The sequence below is a fragment of the Cryptomeria japonica genome, chromosome 2 (genome assembly GCF_030272615.1).
Source record: "Cryptomeria japonica chromosome 2, Sugi_1.0, whole genome shotgun sequence".
Taxonomy (NCBI): Eukaryota; Viridiplantae; Streptophyta; class Pinopsida; order Cupressales; family Cupressaceae; genus Cryptomeria; species Cryptomeria japonica.
In genome coordinates, this window is record NC_081406.1 from 182,160,894 (window position 1) to 182,169,443 (window position 8,550).

Sequence of the window (8,550 nt, forward strand, 5' to 3'; positions counted from 1 at the left end):
AGAATGGAATTTGCAGAATCAAAGGGAAGAATGGTGAATTGGTGGCCACCGACGTGCAGACCAAAGGTAACCTATTTCATCTAAATGCAAATATAAGTAAATGTCTTATGGCAAAATTTGATGATAGCTGGATATGGCATAAGAGACTCAGCCATGTAAACTTTGATAACATTGTGAAAGCTAGTAAGATCAAGGCAGTTAGAGGGTTGTCGGTGCTAAGCAAACTAGATAATACCTTGTGTAGAGAGTGTAAATTGGGGAAAATGTCTTCCTCAACCTTTAAAGGTAAATCTTTCACTACTGACAACTTGCTTGATCTTGTGCATACTGATTTGTGTGGTCCTATGAAAACTAGAAGTGTGCATGGTGATAGGTACTTCATGATTCTCACTGATGACTACTCAAGAATGATGTGGGTCACATTCTTGAAAGACAAGTCTGAAGCCTTTGTAAAGTTCAAAGCTTTCAGAGCTTTAGTGGAGAAGGAAAGCAGTAAAAGGATCAAGTGCTTGAGAACTGATCAAGGAGGGGAATTCACTTCCATTGAATTCAACGAGTACTGTGAAGAACATGGCATCAAGAGGCAATTGTCAAGCCCCCGGACTCCACAGTAGAATGGCCTAGCAGAAAGGAATAACTAGACTATGGTTGAAGCAGCTAGAACCATGTTGATTCAAGGAAAGGTAGCTCACACCTTTTGGAGAGAAGCGGTGAGCACTGCAGTCTACACAATGAATCGGGTACTAATCAAGAAATTTAAGGATAAAACTCCTTATGATTATTGGACTGGTAAGACACTTGTGGTTAGCTACTTTAGAGTGTTTGGTAGCAAATGTTACATCAAGAGGAGTGAACACCAAAGCAAATTTGATGCGAAATGTGATGAGGGAATATTCCTTGGTTATTCCACCAAGAGCAAAGCTCTCAAATGTTTCAACAATAGGACTCAGAGAATTATGGAAAGCATCAATGTAACAGTTGATGAAACCTCTAAGAAAACTGAGGAAACCGACAGTGAGCAAGCGGTAAACGAATCGGTTGTCAGTCAATCGTGTACTAGTAACAGTGTTCCTACACCGACAAATGTAGATGCTAATACTAATTGAGATGAGGATGAAGAAGAAAAGCAAGAGGAATCCATCAAGACCATTCTTCGGTATGTCAAGCTGAATCATGATCCTAATCAGATCATAGGAGATAAGGATGTAGGAATCCTTACAAGAAGAAAGCTCAAAGAAAACTCTTATATGATCTCTGAATTTGAGCCTAAATCATTTAAAGAGGCACATAAAGATGAAGACTGGATCAAGGCAATGGAAGAGGAACTTGACCAGATAGAGAAAAATGGTACATGGTCTTTGGTACCCAAACTAGAGCATAAAAATGTCATTGGTACCAAATGGGTCTTCAGAAATATGCTGAATGAGGATGGCACAGTGATTAGAAACAAAGCTAGATTGGTATGCAAAGGATATGCTCAAGAAGAAGGAGAAGACTATGGAGAAACCTTTTCTCCTATAGCCAGATTGGAAGGGGTTCATATGCTTCTTGCATATGCAGCTTTTAAAGGCTTCAATGTATATCAAATGGATGTTAAATCTGCATTCCTAAATGGTGTACTTGTAGAGGAGGTCTATATAGAGCAACCAAATGGGTTTTCCCTATCTGAAGACAGTGACATGGTATGTAGGCTACATAAAACCTTATATGGGCTAAAGAAGGCACCTAGAGCATGGTATGAACGCCTGCATTCCCATCTTGTGAAGATTGGATTTGAGAGAACAAGTGAAGATAGCAATATATACTTGAAGTCTGAAGGAGATCAGATCTTGATCTGTGAGGTATTTGTTGATGATATTATCTTTGGTGGAGATGACAAGATGAGTCATGAATTTGCAAATGACATGAAGAAAGAGTTTGAGATGTCACTCATAGGGGAGATTAAGTTCTTCATTGGACTGCAGATCCAGCAAGTGAAGGATGGAATCTTTATCACTCAATCCAAGTATGTGAAAGAGGTGTTGAAGACCTTTGGCATGGAAGATAGCAAACCGGTTGGTACACCGATGGTGACCAGTTCTAAACTATCCAAAGAGGATGACTCTGCATTGGTTGATGAGAAGGAATACCGATCAATGATTGGTAAGTTGCATTATGTAGTGCATAGCAGACTAGATATTGCACATGTAGTTGGCATTACTGCAAGATTCCAAAAAAGTCCAAGAGAATCCCACTTGGTTGCAGTCAAGCAGATTCTCAGGTATTTGAAAGGAACTATTGACTATGGGTTATGATATCCATACAATAATGATTTTAACCTGAAAGTGTTCACAAATGCTGATTGGGATGGTAATGTAGATGACCGGAAGAGCACAACTAGTGGTGCATTCTTCCTTGGTGGTAGACTGGTCTCATGGATGAGTAAAAAGTAGAGTTGTATCTCTCAGTCTACAGCGGAAGCGGAGTATGTTGCAGCTTTCATGAACTGCACTCAGACAATTTGGATGAAAAATGTATTGAATGGCTTCAAAGTTCCTGTATCTGAACTGGTAAGTATATTTTGTGACAACGCTTGTGTAATTAATATCTCCAAGAATCCGGTTTCACATTCTAGAACCAAGCACTTTGAGCTTAAGTATCATTTCTTGAGGGAAAAGGTTCAGAACAAAGAGATTGCACTGGAGCATGTTTCCAGTAAGGAGTAGTTAGCAGACATATTAACCAAGCCTCTCCCAAAGACTACATTCATATACTTAAGAGGTGAATTAGGGGTATTGCCCCTTCAGGAGGTGAACTAAAAGCATATGCTCCACATTAGTCAGGTATTGTATAGTTAAATTTATTTTGGATTGATGTGTTGAAGGATACCACTCCTCAGGGGGAGCAGCATAATGGAACATGGTAGCTTGTGCCTCCACTTTGGCATTGTTGTCAAAGGGGGAGAAGATGTGAAGCGAAGAGATATCTTTGTATATTTCCATCAATGCCAAAGGGGGAGATTGTTGGCATTATGTGAACCAATATAAGGACATAATGACATTGTATGTCGTCATTGATGTCAATATGATGAAGAGGTGTGAACCGGCATATGTGAGAACCAGTATAACACTATGAACCGACATTTGTGCCAAAGTGAAGCGGTGTTCTTGTTCATGATGAACCGGCATATAGTTATGGGAACCAGCATATGGAAGTATTGTATGACTACCGGTTGGTAGTCTCAACTTTAGGGTTTTCGGTTGATGTGCTTCAAGCCTGTGTGGCTCAACCGATGATATTGTGTGATGAGTTAGCATTGTAAAGAAGAATAGATCATGTTGCCATGCAAGCCTGTGTGCGTGAAGGATTTTGCATGAGGGAGATTGTTCCTATCTACCTCAGGAATGTGCAAAGTCTATAAAACAGTGATAACATGTGATGGGTTATCAATCGCCATAAAATCGGTGGAATTGGATGATGGAGAATGTCTTGAGTTTGGATCAGGATCTGCTGCATTTAATGTCATGTTCTCAACGGTTAGGGTTGAACTGTTTGAATTCCTTAACCTAACAGGTTTAGGGTTTAGGGTTTATGCTACTGACCTATCTATTTTCCTATAAGGTCAATGTTGTGTCTCTTTCTGAGGTTGTTGGAAAATGTTGTGTGTGTGTATCCAAGAGAAGGGATACATGATTCTTGCTAGAACAATAGGAGAGAAGTGATACTTGCAGAGTGTAAGTGTAGAAGGTGAAGAGGAGCTTAAGTGGATCTGCATTGGCATTGAGTGCTATTACCAGATCATTGTAATAACTGTTGATCTCTAACCACCTCAATAGTTGGAGAATCCCTTAACAGGGTAGCCTTAATCGACTTGCTGAAAATCCTTTAACAGGGTAACTCAAAGCTACTGAGTTCAGAATCCTTTAGCTATTGAGTTCTTGAAATCCTCTAACAAGGTAACCTTTAACAAGGTTTAACCCTTAACTGAGTATTGTAGCCATCCCTTAACCAGGTAATCTCTAACAGGATTAGTTCCTAGTAGAACCTTTTGTAATGTCTCTAATCGGACAAGGCTCCTAACAGAACGGACTTCTAAAGAGTTCAAAAATAGCTTGTGGGTATTCATCCCCACCATGGTTTTTCCCAATTGGGTTTCCACATGAAAAATATGTGTATCATGTGTGATGCTTTTATCTTGTGATGGTTTTCTATTGTCTGTCAAGCATATGATGGTTCTGTGTTTTATGCCTGTCAATAAAACATGTTGAACTAGCTGTTATTATGATCTGATGATAGATTACCTATTTATGCATAAGGATGAAATGGTAGTGTAGTCTCAAGTTGAGTGAAAAGCTAAGTGAGTAACCGATTAATGCTTGTCTCAGACATTCTTAGCTTTACTGGTTGCACTCCGTTTCAAATCGGTGTCACTGTCTGGCAGTCATTTGAAGTGTCTGTTGTCAAACTAATTTTGGACTATATTTTTGTCTGTACTAATTCAACCCCCCTCTCAGTACCGGTTTGGTACTATTCACTCATCATTAAGTTATCACTCACAAGACCAAACCATGACACCTTCATATTCATCATGGTATCGGGCCAATTTGTTTCTATCTTTGGAGGAAACATCTTTTCCTACCTTGAGAACTCTTCCATTTTCGACTGACATTTCAGCGTAATCCTCTTTGTTTGTTGTGAGCTTCTGCTTATCTTATTTGGCATCCTCATGGTCAAACAAGTTAGCTAAAGTGATCAAACCGTTAGGGAGCTTGTTAGATCTCAACTGGATCACCTGATTCCCGTAGGCTTCTTTTATCTTAAGTTGCAGTTGATCAGCAAATTCTCTCGAGCTTTGGATGAACAAAGCAATCTGTTCATCGCTCTCGAACACCTACCAGTGAGTATCATTATCAGGGATATCCGGGCAGACAACCATGCCGACTTCTTGGGAGCTGGTGAGGAAGTCCGTAACAGGATCAAACTATGCTCTGATGGAAACCATTTGGTCCACTATGGTATTTAGTTTTTGAGGAATGCTTATGATAATGAAAACATCAAAAATCTCTAGCATGGTAAGACCTCATGTGGATTTGCTTGGCACTGGATATCCCTTGAACTTGATGGACCACTAGCTCAGAATCACCAAGGACTTTCAACTTCTTAATGCCCATCCTTTTCGCCATGCTCAAACCTTGAATAATTCCTTCATACTCTGCTTCATTATTTGAGCATGCGAACAATAACCGGAAAGGCTTCAGGATTTGTTTGCCCGAAGAGGGTGTGAGACAAAATCCCGCTCTAGAGCCCATCTTGCATTTGGCACCGTCGAAGTGCAGGGTCCATAGTGCCAAAGACATCTGCTCTTCAGAGAATGGATCCTTAGTAAGATTTGGGATGATCTGGTTCTCTTCAAAAATGGAATAGGTACCCAAGCCAGTGGCATGGTAGTTAAAGAAGGGGTTTGAATCTATGGACTCATTCAAGAAGGCCTCTTGCTCGGTTGGAATTTCTCCCATTACTTATTCATCTTCTAAATGCTCTACCACCTTTCGTTTATCATTTGATATAGAGGTGTGTGTAGGTTTGAAATTGATCAAAGCTTGGTCGGCTATATGTTCAGCATGGAGGGGTTCTAAGAGGATTTTTAACTTGGCACCATGTTTTCTATGGAGGATGAGATGGGACGAATCTAGGGACATATATCCTTCTATTTTAGTTGTAAAATCTTGAGAAAGACAAAGCTCAAAGACAGACACGATATCAATGACCACTACTTCTTGAGACACTGTCACACTTGGGCATGCAAACAATGTTAGGGGAAGGTTTTTTATGAGACCTACCATTTGAACCCTATTCCCATCGAGCTGCATAATGGTAGTGCCAGGCCTGATGTTTAATACCTCGGCAATTTGCTTAGGCATGACGGTAGTGCCAGCCCCAGAATCTATCATGGATTTATGCAAAAGCTTATCTCCAACTATAATGGTAAGGTAGAAAGGATTTGTCTTAGGCTTACCTTCTCCTTGGGTAGCAGGGGGCGAGCCTTCATTTGTCAATACAGCCGGAGAGTGCACTTTGCCTGCTGTGGGTCACAGACCCGTTCCATCAGTCTGAAGAGATAGTGGAGCTATCGCACTTGCATCTTTTCCATCATGAGACAAAGCCTCAATTAGTCTATTCTTTTCCTCTAGAATACTCAAGAGATCCCATAGAGAGACATGAGTCGAGGCCTTCTTCAATTGTTCTACCACATCTAGCACCTGAGGTGTGAGAACCTTCATCTCCTTCGACTTATAAGGGATGAACTCTTTTCTTGGATAGGAAGAATTAGTGACTGTTTGTTCACGGGATCTATCCATGGGGCACTGCTCTCATACTACTGGTGCAATCCTGGGTCAAGCACCTTTTAGAGCGGAGATTATAATCTGAGTACACAAGAGGGGTTTCATCCTTTGGGGTGATTGCGTTGTTGGTCAGCGTTGCATCCTCATATTCCATCCATGAAAAAAGCGCATGATCAGGGGCGATTTTTGCTTCTTATTGCAATGACATCCCTTGCATCTGAGTGACAAAATCTGCATTATCCATAGCCAAAGATTTATGTGCAGACTCATCTTGTGTCATGCCTAAATTCCTTTGTTTTGCAACCCTTTGCTACAAATTCTATCTTGGGCAATTCCTCGAAGTATGAGAATTGTTGCATAGAAAACACCAAGAGTTGGTGTCGTCTGCCAAGTTATTTTGGCCCATTGTTAGTTCCCTACTAGTGGTTGGGTAGATAGCCTGCAACGGATTTGGGACTAGGACTATTTGGTCATTCGACTAAGGAGGTTTATAAGCACGATGATTCGTATGTTGGTACGGAGGTCGATTCCCTTGGAAATTTTGCTGAAAAGGGGGCTTAGCAGGCGAGACCTGGGCTCTGTTTAGGTTGACAATCTCATTGGAGAAGGATCTTAGGAGATTCTTCATATCACTAACTTCACCAGCCAGAGAGATGGTTTAGGGAGTAGGAAACAAATACATAGATTGCGGAGCAGACGTACTAGGAGTAGCTTCTTCTAAGACTTGAGTGGATATCTCAGGGAATACTAGCATTATAGGGCAAGGGGCTAGCTTCCCGGCATTGATAAGGTTATTTTCAGCTTGGACTGCTATGTCAAATGCTTGTGGAAGAGTATTGCCTCCTAAAGATTGAATCATCACTAATATGTTAGAATTGAAAGCTTTTCAATAGAATACGAAAGCCATATCCGCTGGAGGGCGAGCAGACAAAGGTATCCTCTGCCAAGATCATTGAAATCTCATATTACAACCAGTTAGTGCTTTAGTCGAAGCCCTCTTTATTGTGATGATTTGGTGCATCAAGGACAATCTATCAGCTTTATCCGAGAAACTCTGAAACAAACGATCTCCTAGCTGATCCCAATCTCCTATAGTGTTGGGGCCTAAAGATTTGAACCAATCCAAATTTTTTTCCTTGAAAAAGGCTACGAGCAATCTTAGAGCTACATTATGTTCAGTGATACCATGGATAGTGCAGACAGTAGCTATATCTTGCTAATGCTCCCCAGGAGTTTTATAACATTCTCCTATAAACTTAGGAACGACCTTAAGCACAGCTGCATGGATGGCTCCCCAAACTACAGGTGGGATTGGGGGAATGAGAGGGCTACCATTATCCCAGGTCACAAAATTTCTGGGGGGAACGTGTGCCATCACAACGTGTATGACTGTGGGAAAAATATGTGAGGATGAAGCTATGGCTGAATGGACGGTCACTAGTGGAGGAAAAAGAAGGTGAGGATTTAAAGTTGTCTGACTCTTGGTGATAGGGTTATGACTCATAAACTAGCTCAGAGATATATTTGAAGTAAATGGTCCCACCGAGTGTGCCTAAAAAAGAACTATTGACTCTAAATTTTACCTTGGAAATGAACAGCCTTATGGGAAATTTAGTGATGGGGACCAGTTGCGCGGGTTTCATTGAATGACCTCCAAGATTGAGAAGTCGTCTCTCCCTTATGGGTTTGGAGGAAAGGGAAAAGAAGGAAACTTTTAAAACAATAAATCTAGACTATTGAGGCGATATACCAAAGCATTTTTAGAAGACATGAGCATACAAAACCCAGGTACATATGATTTTAAAGCTCATTCAACAATCTACAAGTCCGAATCAGGAACATAACCAAGACACAATTAAATTTCTTTGCAACATAAAGAAATACTTATCATGCATTTATCTAAGATAAAATAAACAAGATAAAATGCTTGTTTGTATTGGACATTGGAATACAAGGTACAACACAATCCTTGGGAGGGAAACCCTCACAGCACATCCATCGAAGCAAATCTATATCCTTAATTAAAACTCATAATAGTAATAGAATTTCTAAAGCTAGAAGCATAAAACATGGGTGTTATCTATGGGGAGTGTTCTATCACCTAAGATGTCTATCTTGCACAAAATAATATATAAAAATAGTTCCGTCAAAGTCTAACTAATCTCCAAGAACCTAACATTGTCACATTAAACATTATTACTCTTATGTCCAATTACAACTGTAATTG